Raw genomic sequence first — 23,834 nt, forward strand, 5'->3', positions numbered from 1 at the left:
ATCCACTATGCCAAAGAAAGTACTGGTCTTATTTCTACTAAGTGCTTTATATTTTTATCATTTTCATTAGCTCAGCTCCACATGAGACCACTGTCTGCCTTGATTTCTGGAAGGCTGCCCCAATTCTTCTCTCCCAGGCCCTGTTGCCAGGGTTGCAGCTGCACAACCAATTCTTATTAAAATATAAGTCTTTGAAATGCAGGTCTATGGAAAGGGACATAAAGGATTTCATTATCTTTTCTCAAAACTCACAATAAGGATTATACCCCCACCCTTCCCCAGGCACACCACCACTCAGAACCCTTCTTCATCAACTCACACACCACATATAATAAATGCAGCAGCTCCATCTTAAATACTCAAATAACAAGTCATAAAGGAGTAAAACTGCATGATAACCACCGTAATGTCTAGCAAAAATTATTTTAGAATGACTTCTAATACATATGATGTAATTATTTCAAAATGACCTCTAGTGCATATGATGTAATCATAGGCGGACACTCATACAATGAGAGTAATAACACTTCTAAACACTACTACCAAATACTTCTAAAGAATAAACATTTGCAAGACAGAATACACACTTATGTGATAATTTCAGAAATTTCAAGTTAAGAAAAAAACTGCAAGATAATTTACTCAAAATGTAAAATACTTTACAAGCTATTAATTTTGTTGTACAACTACTCATGCCTCTAAAATTTTCTTGTAAAAGGAGAAAAAAACTGAAGGACAGTTTACACTCCTTTTCCGTTTCTTACTAGAAGCTCATGTACTTTCGTTCTCTGGATAAAATCCCCTGCTTAAACATTGCTTGACTGTACTCTATGACTGAATTCATCTTATGAGAAAAGTTAACACAAAACTGTCAAGATCATGAAGGTAAAACTACTTTCAATTAAAAGAATAAAGAGTGGTCAAATAGTCTGTTGTAAAGTAAAAATGACAAGTTTCTTTTTTATTAAAACATATAATATTTTTAATGCTGATACACCACTGGAATTCTTGTAACATGCAGAATCTTCAAATTTTAACTATGTTAGAGAAAAGAATTAAAGTTAGTAGCCTAGTCTGTTCCCTGGGTGATTCATTCATGGTTAAATAGAAGAAAAAAATAGGTGAGGCAGAGTGAAGGATACTAACCCTTGAGGATCTCATACAACACACACCTGAAGTTATAGCAACAAATCATACAGATAAATAGTTCTAAAAAGTGACCACTTGTTGCATTTTTAATGATTGAACTGAAATAATTAAGTTAAATGTACCAGATAAACTTTTTTAAGTATACAAGAAGTACATTATAATGATTATAAAGCTTGATAAAAATGTCAATTGAGATCACCTCACATCTGTTATCATAGCTACTATCAAAAAAATAAAACAGAGAGTAACAATGTTGATGAGGATGTGAAGAAACTGGAACCCTTGTGCACTGTTGGTAAAACTGTAAAATGGTGCAACACCTATGGTAAACAACATGGAGGTTCTTCAAAAATTTAAAAATAATTCTATCATATGATCTAGCACTCCCACTTCTGGCCATATATCCAGTAGAACTGAAGACAGGGTCTGGAAGAATATTTGTACACCCACATTGCTAGCACCACTAATCACATAAGCCGAGAGGTAGATCAAGCCAAATGTCCATGAGCCAATGAGCAGATAAACAAAATGTGATATACACAAAGTAGTATTATTGTGGTATATATATATACACGATGGAGTCTCTAAAAGGAAGGAAATCCTATCACATGCTATTAACATGGATGAACCTTGAGGACATTATGCTAAGTAAAATAAACTTGTCACAGAAAGACATATACTGTATGATTCCACTTATAAGAGGTGTAAAGTAGTCAGTCTTTTTTTTTTTTTTTTTTTTTTTTTTGGGCCACACCACGTGGTTTGCAGGATCTTATAGTTCTCAGACCAGGAATTGAACCCCGGCCCTCAGCAGTGAAAGCGTGGAGTCCCAACCTAAAGTAGTCAAATTTACAGAAAACAAAGTAGAATGGTAGTTACCAGGGGCTGGCAATAGGAGAAAAAAGGGAGTTGTTGTTTAATGGGTATAGAGTTTTCAGTTTTGCAAGATGAAAAAGTTACAGAGATCTGTTTCACAACAATGTGAATATACTTAGCACTACTGAACTACATACTTAAAACTGGTTAAGATGGCAAATTTTATGTTACATGTTTACTACAATAAAAAAATTTTTTTAATGTAATTAGAGGTCTCATCCTTAGAGATTCCATGAGTTAGTAAAGATGAAAAACAGAATGAATCTGTTTTTGTTTTTTTTTAAACCAAGTACCACATATTAATTTGGGTTTTTTATTTGTTTGTTTTGCTCTGATAGGTAGGTAATAATACCACCATGGTGTAAAACTCAAAAGAAACAACAGTAAATCACAACAAGTAAATCTTCTTGTCATCATTATCCCTAGCCACCCAATTCTCCTCCAAAGACACACACACCAATATTAGCTTCTGGTATAGCCTTTCACAGGAATTCTAATAATATACGAGAATGTAAGTATGTATTTTTTTTTTTAATATTTTCACGTGACCACATACATGACTTGGCACCTTGCTTTTTCACTTATTAACACTTTACCTTGGAAATCAGGCACTATCAGTAACTTTTTAAAAACTACCTCCCTCAATTTGAAAGGCTGTATTTTATCATATGGATATAACTCATCACCAATAAGTGGGAAGTTGGGTTGCTTGTAATCTTTTACTACTACCAACATGCTACAAGGAATAATCTTATAAATTCACAAATGTGGGATATGATGAAGCAGGATTTATCTGCAGGATAAATTCCAAGAAGTGAAACTGATGGATCAAAGCGTTTATACATTTTAATTTTGGGTAGGCATTTTAAGTTTTGACAGATATTTTTCAAATCTTCTTCTAAGAGAATGTATACATTTACACTCCCACTAACAACGCACTAGAATATCTGTATTATCAATCCTAAAAAGCTTCCCTAACTCCAGAAGTTTAAAGGGAAAAAAAACTATCTTCCTTCCCTGAAGTGGAGCATTAAAAAAAACCCCACCATTTCAGGTAAATATACTGAGTTGCATAAAATTAAAACCTACGAGTTTGAGTAAGTCCCAGCTGCAAGAAATGAACTGTAGCCTAAGAAAAGCACTCATCCTAGCAATGGCCAGCTCAGTCTAGGCAGGCACACTATGGACCTAGGCCTCTACCAGTCTCAAATTTCTTTGCCCAGAAACCCATTCTTACTCTATAGTTTTTGACCCAAATAGCTTTACTCATATCAGCACCACAGTTACAGTTTTTAACCAAATTACCTTAACTGGCCTAAAACAGTAATTGTTTCCATTTAGGTGGATAAATCTCTTAATTCTGGGAAAGTATAGAAATCAATCAGTATTAATACTTATGTGCTATTTAATATATTTATAATAACATTATGATACTCTATGCTCTATCTACTAAGATACTTGAAAGACAAGAAAATTTAATATACTAAATTTATAAGTTTAATTTATTAAACTTTTAAGAATTATTGAAGTTTTAGAAAGATTTGTTTGCTCTACTGGTAATCTGCCTTGTTAACTGCTTGAAGTATTTGCAGGAATCAGAGAAAAGTAACTTTAAGTTAGAATGTCTAAGGATGTTAAATAATTAGGCATGAAAGTGTTGGTCGATATTTAAGAAGTAGTATTTACTCTTGCCTATCGGGCATTAAAACCCAATGACAATATAGACAGCACTGAACTTTTTTAGTGAGTTTTACAGATCAACTTTTTTTTCTACATCAACCGTTTTTTAAGAGAACTACAGAAATAGAGAACCACAGGAATATGGTCTTGGACAGAAAATGTCTATATCTACCTTAAGATCAACACATTTCATTTAATTTAATATCATTTCCTATAAGCATTTTTCAGCGAACATGTGTACTAAAGGCATTCACAGATATTAACAGACAGTAATAATAAATGAAAATGGGCATCCTGCATATGACTTCTTTTCAAAGAAGAAATGGCTTCTTTTATAAAAGGATGTCTTCTGTTCATAAAGCACAAAACAAATAGTGCATTTTCCCATGCTGCCAGAAAATACTTCTTAATCAAAACCAAAGGAGGGCTGATTTTATAATTTCCTCATGGAAATCATGGCCTTTATAGTAAGGACACAGAGCAACAGCTACAATAAATTCCAGCTGCTGTGGCAAGACTTATTATACCATACTAGCTGCTAAATGGCCCAACATTAAGGCCACCAGCAACCAAAAAACTGGAGATTTAATAACAAGTTCCATTCCCTTACACTAAAAAAATTAATCAGACTTGCAACAATATTTTCTAACTATCGATAAAGACAAATTTTTTGGATCCTATTGCCAAAACTGAAGAGTTAATGCTATTAATCTAATCCCTCAAAATCACCCAAGCTCCTTCTTTATCAATATTTACAAGTTAGAATAGGAGAAACTCAGAGCCATTCGGGGTCATCGTTTAAATGAATATCCCATTCAACCTCTGCAGTTTAATAATTTTCTATAATGTGCACATTTCCTCTTTCTTTCACATCTGATGAACAAATTATTCCTCGTGTGTTTGTGTGTGTGTGTGTGTGTGTGTGTGTGTGTATGTGTTTAATACCTAAACCCACCTGACAGTTTTAAGTAGGCTGGTACCTACAGCAAGATGCTATCAAATCAGAATGAAAATGGTAGGATTAGAAATCAGCCACATGAACAAAAAATCAGGAAACTACAACTTTTTAATTCTGAACATATATTTTCTGGGTTTTTTTCCCTCCATAAAATTGATATAACATTTTCCTATCACTAGTCAAAACAAATGCTATCAAGATGCCTCACTAATCATATAATCATAAAAATTAACTTATTCAACATATATTCATTGAGCTCCTATTATATGCTACGCCCACATAAATTAAACATTTAAAAAATAGTATACAAATATACGTCAGCAAATTATAAAGTAAAATAAACATATTTTTAAATGTATAAAAATGAATTTAGGGCTTCCCTGGTGGCGCAGTGGTTGAGAATCCGCCTGCCAATGCAGGGGACACGGGTTCGTGCCCCGGTCTGGGAAGATCCCGCATGCCGCGGAGCGGCTGGGCCCGTGAGCCATGGCCGCTGAGCCTGCGCATCCAGAGCCTGTGCTCCGCAACGGGAGAGGCCACAACAGTGAGAGGCCCGCGTACCGCAAAAAAAAAAAAAAGAAAAAAAAAATGAATTTACCAAAGATGTAAGAAGTTTAAAGACTACCAGAGATTAAAATTGAAATACAGGGACTTCCCTGGTGGTCCAGTGGTTAAGAATCCATCTTGCAATGCAGGGGATACCAGTTCGATCCCTGCTCGGGGAACTAAGATCCCACATGCTGTGGGGAAACTAAGCCCAAGCGCCACAACTAGAGAGCCTGCGTGCCACAGCTACAGAGCCCATGTGCTCTGGAGCCCGCACACCACAACTAAAGAGAAGCCTGCACACCTCAACGAAGATCCTGCGTGCCACAACTAAGACCCAACGCAGCCAATAAATAAATAAATTTTTTTTTTAATTGTAATACAGTATAAGTAGATAGAACTAATTAAATGATTTTTAATTTTGAGCAGTTATGACTTGGCAACAATTAACACTTTAAAATCTGGTCCTCACATGTTAAAACAGAATTTTAAAAAATTCTTAATAAAACAAGTAAATTGATCTCTTTTATTTTTTTTTAGTGAGCTTGCCTTTTGTTTTTTTTGGCTGCATTGGGTCGTTGCTGTGTGCGGGCTTCCTCTAGTTGTGGCATGTGGGGGCTACTCTTCGTTGTGGTGCGTGGGCTTCTAATTGTGGTGGCTTGCTCTAGGTAGTTGCGGTGCACAGCCTTCAGTAGTTGCCGCACACAGGCTCAGTAGTTGCCGCACACAGGCTCGGTAGTTGCAGCACGCGGGCCCTAGAGCGTGTGGGCTTCAGTAGTTGTGTCATGAGGGCTCAGTAGCTGTGGCTCACGGGCTCTAGAGCGCAGGCTCAGTAGTTCTGGCGCATGGGCTTAGTTGCTCTGCAACATGTCGGATCTTCCCGGACTAGGGATCGAACCTGTTCCTGTGCACTGGCAGGCAGATTCTTAACCAGTGCGTCACCAGGGAAGTGCTGATCTCTTTTACATTTGATTTTAAGGAAAACCAAAAGGTTGGCTTCATGCTCAGTGGTAAAACATTATACCCACTCCAATTATGTAAGCATTTTGTGAAATATTAGAGGCATTAAATTATGAACAAGACAAGATGCTCATTGTAATCACAATGTTCTACAAGCTCTAGCCAATGCAGCTGGTAAGTGAACCAATACAAGGTATAAAATCTGGAAAGGATAAAGCAAAATTACGTTTAGTTACAAATAAGGACTGCATTCCCAGAAAAGTTAAGTGAATCAAATGCAAGACTATAAGAAATACTAAGTGAATTTAATTAAGTTAACTGATTAAACTTAACAGAAAGAAATAACCTTCCTAATGTTAGCAATAAACAGGAGTTTAAGCTGTAAGAGCATAATGAAGAGGCAGCAGAGCAGTGGTTAGGGGCACTGACATCAGATTCAAACAGATATGGGTTGAAATCGCAATTCTACTACTTCCTAGCTGTATAAACCTTGATAAAGTCACCTAATGTCTTTAATTTTCTCAGGTGTAAAAATGAATATAATTTATTAAACAGTTAAGATGATGCTGAGCAGTATACAGAGCCTGCCATTTAGTAATTGAACTAATATAAGGCATTTTTATTTGCATTATTAATAATAGAAAGCCTCTCGTCCCTTCCCTAAGTAAAGAGAGGTATTACGTTAAGCATACATATACCATGTAAACCTTTCTGAAATCCAGAGAAGGGTGAAATTCCAAAATATATCTGGCCCTAAGATTTGGAACAAGGGATTGTGGTCCTGTACCTTTCTAATGGCTTCTTACGGAAAAAACAATAATAACTTATACTACTTCTAAAAAAAGCCAGAACCCAGGTTCCGCACAACTATTTGTTTTACAGTTCCAGGGTGCCAAGGGTTCAGTAGGCATCTCCACCAAAGAGTCAAATCAGTATAGATGACAGATACTCCTTTTCTTCTAGAACCAAACCTCAGTTAATACGAACCTATTCATTAGGAGGGTTGTTCACGTACTGTTAGCCTCTTCCAGTCAACATTAAGCTCCATTAGTAATGGCACAGACTACGTATTTGTTTACCACCTTAACTCTTGTACTTAATACCTGAACCTTAAATAAATCAATGAAAGGACTGCATCATCTGTCACCTTGCACACCTGTATCAGAGACATACTTGCCTAATTCACAATTCTAGTCTTAGCAAGTCCCTTCAGTTATCATTACATGGTATAGAATGGGTGATGATAAGGATGTATCAGTTGTGATGTTTTGGAATTTACTGGCTCAGGTAACTGAAAAGTCCAGGTATACTATATTCAGGGAAGACGTGATCCAGCATCTCAAGAGGTGATCAGGGTGTGTGTTTTGCTTGCTCTACTCCTTCCCTGTTGGCTTCTTACTCAACTGACTTTCCTTTCATGGTTGGAAGATGGCTGCCAGGTTGAAATTCAGCAGAAAAAAAAAGTACCTTTATCCTGGCATTTCTAGTATATGTCCTAAGATCATTCTGATTGATTTGGCTTAGATCATATGCCTGCCATGTCTGCCTTAGGTTAAGACACATGCTTCATTCCTACAAACTCTTCATAATATACATGAAATAAAATACATTAAAGCTGACCTTGGTGATTTGAACTTCTTAATAAGTATACTAAATAACGGCATTATTGAATTAAAACTAATGGATCAAGCACATCATACAACTTTCCCTATCTTCTTAAAAAGTTATTCCCCCCATTTAATCACAACCCAACACGAAAAAATAAAAAAGTAAATTCTTCCCTGAATATAAGTCATTTTGAAGGATTCAGAATGTATTACCAGATTACAATAAAGGTTTATGATATTCCTTAACAAAACTGAAAGCAACATTATAAATTTTCAGGAAGAAAACAAGGTTCTTATCCCACTTTTTCAAGATTATAATAGCAGAATCTAAAGAAAAGATGGACAAGTACATGGATATCTTGAGTTGGGGGGGTGGGGAAGGGTGGTGTTACAGAGCTTTTAAAATAGAATCAACTAAATAATCCATCCTGCCACTCAAGACTCCTCAAAGACATTAGATTCATCACCAACCCTCTCTCCCCTACACAAACCTACACAAAACTAGGTCCTAAGAACAAAACAGAGATGCACACTTTAGGGAGTCTTTTTGACAGCGTGCATTCCAAAGCCAAATACAAATTATTTCTCAATTATTATGCTTCTACTATCATGTCCCTCATTCCTGTAACTAGCACAAAAAATAGAAGGTAAATGATTCCATTTTTATAACAGAGAAGACAACAAAATCTATGAGATTAAAAGCCAATACTCAAATATACAGGAGAGGAGCTGATTTTCATGGTAAAGTTGAATAAAAACAAATAGCAAATCGTAGAACCAACCAATTGAAAGTGTGTTACACACAAGTCATCTTAAATCAAAAGCCAAACTTCATTCATAATCCTAGAGGAAAGCAGTGTAGTCAAAGAAAGGAATGTGCATTAAAAGAATCTCTATAATTTTTCAAATCTATGAATTGATTTTTCAAATCCTCTACTGTTCAAATAATTTAATTCAGTAAATGTGCAATGATGGCTTTTTAAGAAGACAGAACTAGTAGACATAGCAGGGATATAAACATAGCCCTTGACATCACAAAGTTTATAATGTGCTACAAAGGCAATATACACAAACATTACTGGACAGCTCAGAAGAAAATGAAGTACAAATGCCAGTGGGTAATCAGAAAGAGGAGGATCAAGTGAACTGGGATGATATCCACAACAAGTAACAGAAAATCTAAAGGCAAAACTGCCTAAACAATAAGAAAATTTATTATCTCACATAATAAGGAATCTACAGTGAAGGTGGTTCTAGGAATAGTGAACGTGGCTCCAGTTCTACTTCTCTGGAATTCTCTTCCCTCTGCCCACCTTTAAGTAAGGGAATCACCTTCAGGCAAGATAGCTATAGCAGTTCCAGATGTCACATCCAGATAAAACAAGCTCTACAGGAAGGACAATCTCTTTTCTTCTTTCTCAAAAGCAAGAAAACTTCTCCCAAGAGCCTCTTGCAGACTTTCCTTTTATTTCCCATTGGCCAAAACTGGATCTCATGCCCATTCCTAAAACAATCACTTCCAATGGCAATGAGACCTACCATAACCAAGATTAGCATGGATGCTATTAACTATCATGACCATCACTTTAGTGATGGCTGAATATATCAAGGAAGACAGGCCTTGGAGGGTGGTATTATTTGGAATGGGGGGAAAAAAAAAGATAGAAACACATAGGCAAAGGAAGGGATGTGTCTAACTGAAGAAAGTCAAACTGCAATCACACATTAAACACACTTTTAGGGATAAAGAATTCTCTTAAACTGTGCTGGAGTCATCTTCTGTTAACACAAAAATTAACGTACTATTCAACAGTCGGTAAATGCTAAGCATGCAGGAGTTGTCTTCTCTTTAAGAGAAGGATTTAGGTTAATTACCAGTGGGGATAGTCAGACTCACCACTCACTCCTTGTCAAGAGAGCTATCTCTGGGTTAACATTCCATAATATGCATACAGATGACTGTAAACTCACTGTCAGTATAAGTTGTTTCTTGAAGGTTTCTTCTCATTTGGGTTCGAGGTTTTACTCAAAAATCCACACACTCACAACTGGCCCTATCTGCAAATGAAAGCATGCAATTAGGAGGCAAAATGCTGCAGGGAGCAATTCCTTCCTCCCCCACCCACCTATAATTAACTGATCCACATGAAAACTGAGCTTAAACACCAGAGTCACCAAGCCCCATGTTCAAACTAAGCAACCTGCATTCCAAAGGTTGTAATGTGCTTATTACACAGTTACCACCCTTTTCCCAGCATGTAAATTTATTGTTGTGTCCACAGTATACCAGGTGCAACTCTTCCCCCCCCCCCCCCCACGCGGGCCTCTCCCGTTGCAGAGCACAGGCTCCGGAAGTGCAGGCTCAGCGGCCATGGTTCACGGGCCTAGCTGCTCCGCGACATGTGGGATCTTCCTGGACCCGGGCACAAACCCGTGTCCCCTGCATCGGCAGGCAGACTCTCAACCACTGCGCCACCAGGGAAGCCCCTACCAGGTGCAACTCTTAATGCACCGAGCAAAATCCAACACACATTTATGTTTGGTGGCAGCACACAGGACTGGTCTGCACAGCGTGTTAAAGGAGAGCTGCCTACAGCTCTTTATCTAGTTATAAATTAGAAGTGCATCTAAGCTTGCAAACTCTGCTATATATTTATAATAGCTCATGGGAAACATTTATTATTGTCAAAGCCAAGCCTGTTTTTCTGCCTTATGGATATAATATAGCATAGGAATAACCACACTGGCTTTGGAGTCAGAGGGCCCTAGGTTTGAGATCTAATTCTGCAAATAACTAGTTGTATGATCTTAGGCCTATTTTTAACCTAAGATATATTTCTTCATTTACGGTCCTTCGAATAAACTTATAAGCACTTAACAAAGCCAACAAAAAACAGGCCTAAAACCCAACATGTCAAGGCTGAAATGATGATCCCAAATGCACTGCTTTCTCAGTCTTCCTCATTTCAGTAAACTGGACTGGGATCCATGCAGTTTGTGCTGAAACCTCTGAGTCCTTATCATACATCCTCCCAAAAACATCACCAAAGTGGTTGATTCTTTAAATATATAATGTGAACTGATTCTTAGAATCCCATAAAAACCATAAAAATAAACAGCAATTCCTCCCTCAGAATTACTTTCCTGAAACTGCCTATAAATTCAACTATTTAAATAATGACAGTTTGAAATTTCAAAGTTCCATATTAGAAGGAATACTAGTATTTCATAAAAAGAAAACACTGGGGATGCCACATATCAAAGTGATGCATTACATTTTGTAAGCTTACACATTTCTTCACATCTAAGCTGACAATGAACTAGGACATTATGCTTAATCCGAAAATGTAATTAAGAAAACTGAAAGATGACCAAAACTAATGAGTGAGTTTAGGAAGGTTGCAGGATACAAAAATCAATACTCAAAAATCAATTCTTTTTCTATAGAACACTTGTTCACTTACCCTACAACCCAGCCATTCCATTCCTAGGTGTTTACCTAAGAAAAATGAAAGTTTATGTCCACAAAAGCAGCTTTATTTGTAAGAGCCAAAAACTAGAAACAAATTAACTGTCCACCAACAGATGAGTGGATACACAAAATGCATTACTTCCTGAGCTGAACTTAACCATTAAATTTCAGACAGCATCAAAACTGCATACTCCCATCTCCACCCAGAGATTTCTATTCTCCAAGTTAACCAGTCTCAGTTCCACTGTATTGCTATGGAAAAAAGGCTGAATTTTCAAAGAAATGAGTTAACAGTGCTACCTTTCAATACCTTTAACGGCTGTCACAGAGAAAAATCATATTAGTTCTGCATCATCCCAAATGGCAGAACTAGAGTGAATGAGTAGGGGATATATGTTCTATCTGAGGCACTGCTGCCTAAAGGTGGAATGTCCTGCCTTGGGATACCTATCATCAGAGGCTGGGATATTAAGACAGTGATTCAAAATTCCCAAAGACAATAAAATAAATTAAATTAAATAAAGTTTTAAATGCTTAAAAAAAAAAGTCCCACAGACAGTTGCTTTAGTTCAAGTTTATGATTTCTTCCAATCCTCAGATCATCTTATGAACTTAAAAATAAAATCTATTCTTAAATGCCCAAATCCACTGCAATTCGAAAGTCTGCAGTTTAAGCTGATCAAACTACAAGAAGCTAAAGTCCTAAGTCTTACAGTAACATTTTTGTTTACTTTCCACTTTTCCACAATGGATAGTGGCTTACATCATCATTCCTTGACCCTATAAAATTACTCTGATTTTGAAAGGAAAATGTGCTAAATACATGTCCCATTTCCTTGCTCATTTAATGTCAAATGCCAATTCCTTTTTCTTCCCAAAGAAATATACATCTAACAGGGAAAAAGATCTGTAAGAAATCTAGTTCAATGCCCTCATTTTACAGACTCAGAAAGGTAAAGAAATTTGCCCCAAATCTCATAACTATCACTATAATGCCTATTAGCACTGCAATAAATCACTGCCATTTATTTCCTCCGTAAGCACACTGTAAACAAATGCATATGACCATTCACTTAGGTTAAGTGAAGGAAGGAAGCAAGCAAGCAAGCAAGCAAGCAAGAAAATAGGCCCTGGAATCAAACTGTCAAAGTTTGAATACTGGCTCTGCCACTTGTTAGATGTGTTGACTTTAGGCAACTTATTCACCATGCTTCACTTTCCTAAACTGTAAAATGGGTATAATTCATAAGGCTATTTTGAGGTTTAAATTAGGTTAATACATGTAAAATGCTTGAAACATGGTCTGGCACAGAGTAAGCCATCAGGAGTGTGAACATCAGAAGGGGAATGGGTTTAAAATGTGATATAACATTATGAGAGTAATTTTCTCAGCAAGTCAGAGGACATTTTAAAATACGTATACAGGGACTTCCCTGATGGTCCAGTGGTAAAGAATCCGCCTTACAATGCAGGGGATGTGGGTTCAATCCCTGGTCAGGGAACTAAGATCCCACATGCCACAGGGCAACTAAGCCCACATGCCACAACTACTGAGCTCGCGCACCTCAACTAGAGAGCTCAAGTGCCACCAACTACAGAGCCCACGTGCCTCAACTACAGAGTCCACGTACCCTGGAGCCTGTGCACCACAACTAGAGAAGAGAAAACCCGTGCGCCACAACTAGAGAAGAGAAAACCCACATGCCACAACTAAAGAGAAGCCTGCGCGCTGCAACGAAAAAGTTTAGGATATAATAACTTTTAAAACGACTTTGAAGACTAACAAATATTTGGTTTCTGATTTATACATGAGGAAAAGGGAAAGGCAAGGGAGAATTTTAAAGATTTAAGTTTACTAATGTTTCACAGAATTGTAATGGCTATGAGTACAAGAAGAAAAACTACTGAGAAGAATGGGGTGAAAAATAGAAGACTTTGTCCTCTCTGCTGTACCTTGAGGTTAAACTGATCTGGAAAGGAAGCTATTTCCTCAGGAGTGAGAATAAAAATGCAAAAAGAGAATATAAGGTATTCTTATTTTTTAAAAAGCACATAAAATGTCTAAATTAGTAACTCACTATCATGTTTAACTCATTTCTACTTACAATGCCCATACTCTCCTTTCACAATATTTAGAGAGAAAAAAAATTATTTTCACTAAAACATCAGCTTTAATAAATATGTTGCACTCTTCAGTATGATTTTATTCAGGGAGGTGGGATGGTTTTTTCTCCCCATAAGAAAAACTTTTATAGTAAGAGTTTTTAAAAATAAACTAAACTTGTATCTTTCTATACAACTTTCCAAAACACTTCTACATATATGAAAGGCTGTAATAGGGAAGCAATTTAAACTGGAAAGCCTGTTATGGGTTGAACTGTGTCCCATTCTCTCTCCCACCCCTCAAAAAAAGATATGTTGAAGTCCTAACCCCCCAGGACATCTGAATGTGACCTTATTTGGAAATAGGGTTGTTGCAGATATTAGTTAAAATGAGGTCATACTGGAGTAGGGTGGGCCTCTAAATCCAATATGATCAGTGTCGTTATGAGAAGCTGGCATTGTGAAGAAGACACAGAGACAAACAGAGAAAACCACATGATGACAAATCAGAGATTGGATTATGCACCTGCAAGCCCAGGAATGCCAAGGATTGCCAGCAAACCACCAGAACCTAGGGAGAGGCAAGGAAGGATTCTGCTACAGGTTTCAGGAGGAACATGGCCCTGATGACACCCTGATTTTGGACTTCTAGCCTCCAGAACTATGAGGCAAGTTTCTGTGGTACTTCATTGTAGAAGCCCTACGAAATGAATACAGCTTCCATTTGATTAGAAGAGTGAAAAAAGTCAGACAAATCTAAACGTTACAGTCATGATCACTACAACCCACTACGCAAACAAAACAGGATTTTGGCCTTGCTCTGGAACAGTCACTGTCAACAAGGTCTCCAGCTCATCAGAAGTGAGTCCATGTTTCTATTAACTATCCCATTTATTCACTACCTAGGCTAGACGGCTATCTAGGCCACTAGGTTTTATGAATGTATGTGCTTTTCCATCATTTTCTAATTTGACAATTTTCCATGTTCTTATTTTACATCTTACTTACTTATTCTGACGTCGTAACACATAGTAAAATGAGATATAAAGTTTCATCCTCACTCCCTGTCCACAAATCACCCTTCACTCCAAAGACAACCATTATTAACAGTTTTTTTATATATCTTTCCACTGAGATTCCATGCATTTAGGAAAATATATCATGTATGTGATAGACATCAATGGTAACATATTCTGTGTATCATTCTGCACCTTGTTTCTATCACTTCACTAATTTTTGGAGATCATTCTGTATATGTAGGACTTATTATTGTACAGCATTTCACTATATAGATGCATAATATATTCAACCAATCTCATAGAGATGGATATCTGGGTTGCTGCCAGTATTTATCTTTATCACAAATGATGCTGTAATGGCTTTTTATTGTCTTTTCATTGAGTCCTTTCTTTGCCATCCTATTTAAAACTGCAATCCCCTGTTCCCTAGCCTGGCAGTCCCCATCTTGCTCCCATGCTTTATTTTTCCTCACAGTGCTTTAAATTTTTTTGGCATTCTGTATATACATTACTCACTTATTATTTTTCTTCACCAGTAAGAACATAGGGTTTTATGAAGAGACAGATTTTTGTTTTCGTTTGCAGCCAAACGCCTAATACCTGAGTGCCTGGCACATAGTGAGAGCAGTTAAGTATTTATTGAATAACTCAATGCCTTTATTTAATCCCACAAAAGAAAAATATACATAACTAAAAAGTACAATACATCTTCCCTTCAAGGCAACATAAGCCATAGTTCTCAAACTGATCAGTAATTTGTCCTTTTTATTTTGTATTAATTTTCTATATTGTGTCAAATGAGACTGTTACATTTTAGTTTGATCCAGATTTGATATACCCTGTGAACCCTCCAGTGTCTCAATTTAATTTAGCCTATTTGACCAAGGATAATGTTTCCTGGTCCTTCTGAATATTAACCCAAAGAGCAGGTACTTAACTGAGTCTCTGCTTCCTTATATGTAGTGGCCCTCCTACACTAACAACATCATTAACATGCAACTTCTCCTACCAGCTGTGCTTTTTCAGTCATGAGAGTGTGACTCAGTATGGTATTATTTCTGATAAATACAGAGAGGGCTGAAATTTCAACTTATCTTGAGAAAGTACATGTTTCATTTGTCCCAACTACCTTCATAAGGAATTAAGATGTGGTAAATTGTGTCATTCTCTTGCAGAGAAATCACTCTGCATTTCAATTGGGCCCTGGCACACTAGGGCCAGAAGTAAAACAGTCACTGACAAATTGTTCATTGGGGATGGGCAGGGGGGAATACTTTAAAGAAAAATAAGAACAAAAGGAAAATAGGTTCTTACTCATTTTTAGATTATTAAAATCTGACAAGTCTGGGGACTTCCCTGGTGGTCCAGTGGTTAAGGATCTGCCTTCCGATGTGGGAGACGTGGGTTCAATCCCTGGTCAGGGAACTGGGATTCCATGTACCGCAGGGCAACTAAGCCCGCATGCCGCAACTACAGAGCCCACGTACTCTGGAGCCCACGTACCGCAACTACAGAGCCCACACGCTCTGGAGCCCACACCACAACTACAGAGAAGCCCGCATGCCACAACAAGGAGCCCGCACACAGCAACGAAAGATCCTGCGTGCCGCAACTGAGACCCAATACAGCCCAAAAAATAAGTAAATACTTTAAAAAAAAATCTGTCAAGTCTGCAACTTGTACTATAAAAATCTCTATGTGTTCAACTATTCAACATTCAAATTTTTAAGTATACATATTATTATTATTCAGTATGAAGATCTCCATTTTAAAGAAGCTTGGTAGTCAATAGTTTGTTCCAAGAGAACATGGCAGACTGATTTCCTAACAACTTTAATTCTACCCATTTCTGCACAAGTACAACCAACCATGTCTGCGACCAAAAGCCAAATAACCCCTAAACTTAGCAAAGGAATCATTAGGAAGGTTCATGGGTACTAGGTCATATTTATTGCAAGAGCACTTTGTAGGGTTCTTTGTGCTGAAGAGCAGAAGGGAAAAGATGATATATGAAACTGCAAGATGGGACTTCCCTGGTGGTCCAGTGGCTAAGACTCTGCACTCCCAATGCAGGGCACCCAGGTTCAATCCCTGGTCAGGGAACTAGATCCCACATGTCCCAACTAAGGGTTTGCGTGCCGTAACTAAAACATGCCACAACTAAAACATGCCACAACTAAAGATCCCACACACAGCAACGAAGATCCTGCGTGCCACAAGTAAGACCCGGCATAGGTAGACAGATACACAGATACACAGATAGATACCTAAAAAAAAATCTTAAAAAATGTTAAAACCTGTTAAAAAAAAGAAACTGCAAGATAACTTAGATGTAAATGTTAATCTTACATGCATTTCAAAATTGGATTACTGAAAAAGATAATACTTCACATTTTTTTAAAACACAGGTATATAACAATAATTTGGAGACTTCTTTTATTTTTTTTAATTTATTTATTTATTTTTGGCTGTGTTGGGTCTTCATTGCTGTGCGTGGGCTTTCTCTAGTTGCGGTGAGCAGGGACTACTCTTCGTTGCGGTGCGCGGGCTTCCCATTGCGGTTGGCTTGTCTTGTTGCAGAGCACGGGCTTTAGGCGAGCAGGCTTCAGTAGTTGTGGCACACGGGCTTAGTTGCTCCGCGGCATGTCGGATCTTCCTGGACCAGAGCTCGAACCCGTGTCCCCTACATTGGCAGGCAGATTCTTAACCACTGTGCCACGAGGAAAGCCTTGGAGACTTTATAAATGAAAAAATAATTGTGTTGGACTGCTTATGAAGGCTTTCCCCACACCCAAGAGTCTTTATATTGATCCATGTTTCCTTCTAATGTGTTTAAGGTTTTCTCTTTTATACTCAACTCTGGAAAACCAAATATTTATCTTGGTGTCAAGTGTGAGGTAAAGATCATTTCCCTTTTTTCTAATTCTTCTATTTTAATAATCACTTCCAAGAGGTTCTGATTACTATGTTCATTGGTTCATGGACTCCTGTAAAAACCACTCTATTTCATCATAAAGGTCAGTTATAAATTTGTCAAACAAAGCTTTCAAGGCAAAATTTAAAAGTAAATGAGATAATTTACTTAGAAGGATTAATGCACAATACCAATTAAAGCAGAAGATATGCTGTTCCCCTAACTCAAGGGTCTTCAAACCAGTGTAAGGTTTGATATTTTGCAGGAGGTACCTGGGTCTGGACAGTTTCAGGAAATCAAATTCCATATCTCCAACTTCCTCCTGTACTCTTTTCTAAAACTGATGGGCATCATTCATTCCCTTTTTCTACCTTCCCTTTCACAATAGCTCTTATACGTTATAGAAGAAAGTCATACTTCTAACTCATCTCAAAGCTTAGTAAGGTACTTTGCTTCAAGAAATCTCCAGTGCACCAAAGGGATAACTGGGAGGATGAGGAGGAGTCTCATGTAAGCAAAGCACGAAATACTGAAACTAACTCATGGCAAGACTCCTTACCTAATGAACCAATTAATGTTTGAATTCAGAAGTGAAAGTAGTTAGTCCAATGGTTGTTCAATGCAGATGCTGTCATTTTAGAATTGAAAAAGAAGGGACTTCCCTGGTGGTGCGGTGATTAAGAATCCGCCTACCAATGCAGGGGACATGGGTTTGATCCCTGGTCCGGGAAGATCCCACATGCCTCAGAGCAACTACATCCGTGCACCACAACTACTGAGCCCGTGCACCAAAACTACTAAAGCCTATGCTCTGCAACAAGAGAAGTCACGAGAAGCCCACGCACCACAAAAAGAGTAGCCACCCCCCCACAGCTAGAGAAAGCCCATGCGCAGCAACAAAGGCCCAACGCAGCCACAAAAAAAGAAAAAAAAAACCTGAAAAAGAAGAAAGATCATTTCTGACAAGAAAACATACCGAATCTAGCTGGTTGACAATGAGAACTAACAAGTTCTATAGCAACATTTTCCTTTAACGTGAATAAGCACAACCCACAGGGTCAGGATTTTTGGCAAGCAGTGTTTATTTTTTGCAATGAACTCTGACACAGTATTTCAAGTTCAAAATATGCACTGCCTAATTTCATCAAAGAATTGGAACAAAAATTTTTACAATTTGTATGGAAACACAAAAGACCCCAAATAGCCAAAGCAATCTTGAGAAAGAAAAACAGCGCTGGACGAATCAGGCTCCCTGACATCAGACTATACTACAAAGCTACACAAATCAAAACAGTATGGTACCAGTACAAAGACAAAAATATAGATCAGTAGAACAGGATAGAAACTCCAGAAATAAACCCAAGCACCTATGGTCACCTAATCTATGACAAAGGAGGCAAGAATATACAATGGAGAAAAGACAGTCTCTTCAATAAGTGGTACTGGGAAAACTGGACAGCTACATGTAAAAGAATGAAATTACAACACTCCCTAATACCGTACACAAAAATAAACTCGGGGCTTCCCTGGTGGCGCAGTGGTTGAGAGTCCGCCTGCCGATGCAGGGGACACGGGTTCATGCCCCGGTCCAGGAAGATCCCACGTGCCACGGAGCAGCTAGGCCCGTGAGCCACGGCTGCTGAGCCTGTGCGTCCGGAGCCTGTGCTCCGCAACGGGAGAGGCCACAACAGTGAGAGGCCCGTGTACCACAAAAAATAAAAAACTAAACTTGAAGTAGATTAAAGACCTAAATGTAAGGCCGGATAATATGAACCAGTTAAGAGAAAAAAATACACAGAATACTCTCTGACATAAACCACAGCAAGATCTTTTTTGACCTGTCTCCTAGAGTAATGAAAATAAAAACAAACAAATGGGACCTAATTAAACTTAAAAGCTTTTACACAGCAAAGGAAACCATAAACAAAACAAAAAGACAACCCACAGAATGGGAGAAAATATTTGCAAATGAAGTAACCGATAAGGGATTAATCTCCAAAATATACAAAAAGCTCATGCAGCTCAATATGAAAAAAACAAACAACCCAATGAAAAAATGTGCAGAAATGTCCATAGATAACTGCATAAAGAAGATGTGGCACATACATATAACGGAATAATACTCAACCATAAAAAGCAACAAAATTGAGCTATTTGCAGTGAGGTGGATGGACCTAGAGTCTGTCATACAGAGTGAAGTGAGTCAGAAACAGAAAAACAAATACCGTACAATAACACAAATATATGGAAACTAAAAAAGCAGTACTGATATACCTAGTGGGAAGGCAGGAATAAAGATGCAGATGTAGACCACAGACTTGAGAAAACAGTGGGGGAAAGGGAAGTTGGGACGAACTGAGAGAGTAGCATTCACATACATAACTACCAGATGTAAAATGGATGGCTAGTGGGAAGTTGCTGCATAGCACAGGGAGATAAGCTCAGTGCTTTGTGACCACCCAGAGGGGTGGGATAAGGAGGATGGGAGGAAGGCTCAAGAGGGAGGGGGCGACTTCCCTGGTGGCGCAGTGGTTAAGAATCCACCTGCCAATGCAGGGGACATGGGTTCAAGCCCTGGTCCAGGAAGATCCCACATGCCACGGAGCAACTAAGCCCATGCGCCACAACTACTGAGCCTGTGCTCTAGAGCCCGTGAGCTGCAACTACTGAGAGCCCACATGCCATAACCACTGAAGCTCGTGCACCTAGAGCCCATGCTCCACAACAAGAGAAGCCGCCGCAACGAAAAGCCCGCACACCGCAGCGAAGAGAGGCCCCTGCTCACTGCAACTAGAGAAAGCCCGCGCACAGCAACAAAGACCCAACACTGCCATAAGTAAATAACTAAATAAATATCTTAAAAAAAAAAAACAGAGAGGATATGGGGATACATGTATACTTATACTGATTCACTGTGCTGTACAATAGAAACTAACACAACATTGTAAAGCAATTATACTCCAAAAAATATTTTAAAAAAAGAAGGATGGGATGCAGGGAAAGCTTTGAAAATAAACAAAAAACACGGCAGAAGATCTAAACAGACATTCCTCCGAAGAAAACACACAGATGGCCAAAAAGTACATGAAAAGATGCTTAACATCACTAATTATTAAAGTAATGCAAATTAAAACTACAATGAGGTACCATCTCACACGGGTCAGAATGGCCCTCATCAAAATATCTACAAACAACAACTGCTGGAGAGGGTATGGAGAAAAGGGAACCCTCCTACACTGCTGGTGGGAATGTAAATTAGTATAGCCACTATGGAGAACAGTATGGAGGTTCCTTAAAAAACTAAAAATACAAGGTGGAAGAGTAAGACGCGGAGATCACCTTCCTCCCCACAGATACACCAGAAATACATCTACGCGTGAAACAACTCCTACGGATCACCTACTGAATGCTGGCAGAAGACCTCAGACCTCCCAAAAGGCAAGGAACCCCCCACGTACCTGGTTAGGGCAAAAGAAAAAAATAAACAGAGACAAAAGGATAGGGACAGGTCCTGCACCAGCGGGAGGGAGCTGTGAAGGAGGAAAAGTGTCCACACACTAGGAAGCCCCTTCGCGGGCGGAGACTGCGGGTGGCGGAGTGGGGGAGCTTCGGGGCCGCGGAGGAGAGCACAGCAACAGGGGTGCAGAGGGCAAAGCGGAGAGATTCCAGCGCAGAGGATCGGGGCTGACCGGCACTCACCAGCCGAGAGGCTTGTCTGCTCGCCGGCCAGGGCGGGCGGGGCTGGGAGCCTCAGCTCCGGCTTCTATCGGAGTGCCGGGAGAGGACTGAGGTTGGTGGCGTGAACACAGCCTGCAGGGCGTTAGTGCACCAAGGCTAGCCGGGAGGGAGTCCGGGGAAAAGTCTGGACCTGCCGAAGAAGCAAGAGACTTTTTCTTCCCTCTTTGTTTCCTGGTGCGCCAGGAGAGGGGATTAAGAACGCTTCTTAAGGGAGCTCCAGAGATGGGCGCGAGCCGCGGGTAAAACTGCGGACCCCAGAGACAGACATGAGACGCTAAGGCCGCTGCTGCAACCACCAAGAAGCCTGTCTGCGAACACAGGTCACTATCCACACCCCCTTCCGGGGAGCCTGTGCAGCCCGCCACTGCCAGGGTCCCGGGATCCAGGGACAACTCCTCCGGGAGAACGCGCACAGCGCGCCTCAGGCTAGCAACGTCACGCGGGCCTCTGCCGCCCCACACTCCGTGACCCTCCCTACCCCCCGGCCTGAGTGAGCCAGAGCCTCCGAATCAGCGGCTCCTTTAGCCCCGTCCTGTCTGAGCAAAGAACAGACGCCCTCCAGCGACCTACACGCACAGGTGGGGCCAAATCCAAAGCTGAGCCCCTGGGAGCTGTGAGAACAAAGAAGAGAAAGGGAAATCTCTCCCAGCAGCCTCAGAAGCAGCGGATTAAAGCTCCACAATCAACTTGATGTACCCTGCATCTGTGGAATACATGAATAGACAACGAATCATCCCAAATTAAGGAGCGGTGTGGATGAAAGGCTCTTGATGCTGCAGCCAGGAGTTAGTGCTGTGCCTCTGAGGTGGGAGAGCCAACTTCAGGACACTGGTCCACAAGAGACCTCCCAGCTCCTCATAATATCAAACAGCGAAAATCTCCCAGAGATGTCCATCTCAACGCCAGCACCCAGCTTCACTCAACGACCAGCAAGCTACAGTGCTGGACATCCTATGCCAAACAACTAGCAAGACAGGAACACAACCCCACTCATTAGCAGAGAGGCTGCCCAAAATCATAAGTCTACTGACACCCCAAAACACACCACCAGATGTGGACCTGCCCACCAGAAAGACAAGATCCAGCCTCATCCACCAGAACACAGGCACTAGTCCCCTCCACCAGGAAGCCTACACAACCCACTGAACCAACCTTAGCCACTAGGGACAGACACAAAAAACAACAGGAACTACGAACCTTCAGCCTGCAAAAAGGAGACCCCAAACACAGTAAGATAAGCAAAATGAAAAGACAGAAAAACACACGGCAGATGAAGGAGCAAGATAAAAACCCACCAGACCTCACAAATGAAGAGGAAATAGGCAGTCTACCTGAAAAAGAATTCAGAATAATGATAGTAAAGATGATCCACAACTTGGAAATACAATAGACAAAATGCAAGAAACAGTTAACAAGGACCTAGAAGAACTAAAGATGAAACAAACAATGATGAACAACACAATAAATGAAATGAAAAATACTCTACATGGGATCAATAGCAGAATAACTGAGGCAGAAGAACGGATAAGTGACCTGGAAGATAAAATAGTGGAAATAACTAACGCAGAGCAGAATAAAGAAAAAAGAATGAAAAGAACTGAGGACAGTCTCAGAGACCTCTGGGACAACATTAAATGCACCAACATTCGAATTATAGGGGTTCCAGAAGAAGAAGAGAAAAAGAAAGGGACTGAGAAAATATTTGAAGAGATTATAGTTGAAAACTTCCCTAATATGGGAAAGGAAATAGTTAATCAAGTCCAGGAAGCACAGAGAGTCCCATACAGGATAAATCCAAGGAGAAATATGCCAAGACACATATTAATCAAACTGTCAAAAATTAAATACAAAGGAAACATATTAAAAGCAGCAAGGGAAAAACAACACACAAGGGAATCCCCATAAGATTAACAGCTGATCTTTCAGCAGAAACTCTGTAAGCCAGAAGGGAGTGGCAGGACATATTGAAAGTGCTGAAGGAGAAAAACCTGCAACCAAGATTACTCTACCCAGCAAGGATCTCATTCAGATTTGATGGAGAAATTAAAACCTTTACCGACAAGCAAAAGCTGAGAGAGTTCAGCACCAACAAACCAGCTCTACAACAACTGCTAAAGGAATTTCTCTAGGCAAGAAACACAAAAGAACGAAAAGACCTACAATCACAAACCCCAAACAATTAAGAAAATGGGAATGGGAACACACATATTGATAATTACCTTAAATGTAAATGGACCAAATGCTCCCACCTAAAGACACAGATTGGCTGAATGGATACAAAAACAAGACCCATATATTTGCTGTCTACAAGAGACCCACTTCAGACCTAGAGACACATACACACTGAAAGTAAGGGGATGGAAAAAGGTATTTCATGCAAATGGAAACCAAAAGAAAGCTGGAGTAGCAATTCTCATATCAGACAAAATAGACTTTAAAAGAAAGACTTTTGGAAGAGACAAAGAAGGACACTACATAATGATTAAGGGATCGATCCAAGAACAAGATATAACAATTGTAAATATTTATGCACCCAACACAGGAGCACCTCAATACATAAGGCAAATACTGACAGCCATAAAAGGGGAAATCGACAGTAACACATTCATAGTAGGGGACTTTAACACTCCACTTTCACCAATGGACAGATCATCCAAAATGAAAATAAATAAGGAAACACAAGCTTTAAATGATACATTAAACAAGATGCACTTAATTGATATTTATAGGACATTCCATCCAAAAACAACAGAATACACATTTTTCTCAAGTGCTCATGGAACACTCTCCAGGATAGATCATGTCTTGGGTC

The 23,834-nt window shown here is 39.3% G+C and overlaps 1 protein-coding gene and 1 long non-coding RNA gene across 2 annotated transcripts in view; both read right to left on the bottom strand.

Annotated features, from left to right (window-relative positions):
• CDC42SE2 (CDC42 small effector 2) overlaps positions 1–9,834 on the bottom strand; it is a 79,399-nt gene extending 69,565 nt beyond the window's left edge. The window contains exon 1 of the mRNA XM_049707282.1: positions 9,674–9,834. The gene's annotated coding sequence lies outside the window, so the exon portion shown is untranslated. The remainder of the gene's footprint in view (positions 1–9,673) is intronic.
• A 2,749-nt stretch (positions 9,835–12,583) lies between these two features.
• The window catches only part of LOC125963810 (uncharacterized), a 48,019-nt gene continuing 36,768 nt past the window's right edge, over positions 12,584–23,834 (bottom strand). Inside the window, exon 3 of the long non-coding RNA XR_007476221.1 lies at positions 12,584–21,152. This is a non-coding gene — a long non-coding RNA (uncharacterized LOC125963810). The remainder of the gene's footprint in view (positions 21,153–23,834) is intronic.

The sequence above is a fragment of the Orcinus orca genome, chromosome 3 (assembly GCF_937001465.1).
Source record: "Orcinus orca chromosome 3, mOrcOrc1.1, whole genome shotgun sequence".
NCBI classification, from domain to species: domain Eukaryota; kingdom Metazoa; phylum Chordata; class Mammalia; order Artiodactyla; family Delphinidae; genus Orcinus; species Orcinus orca.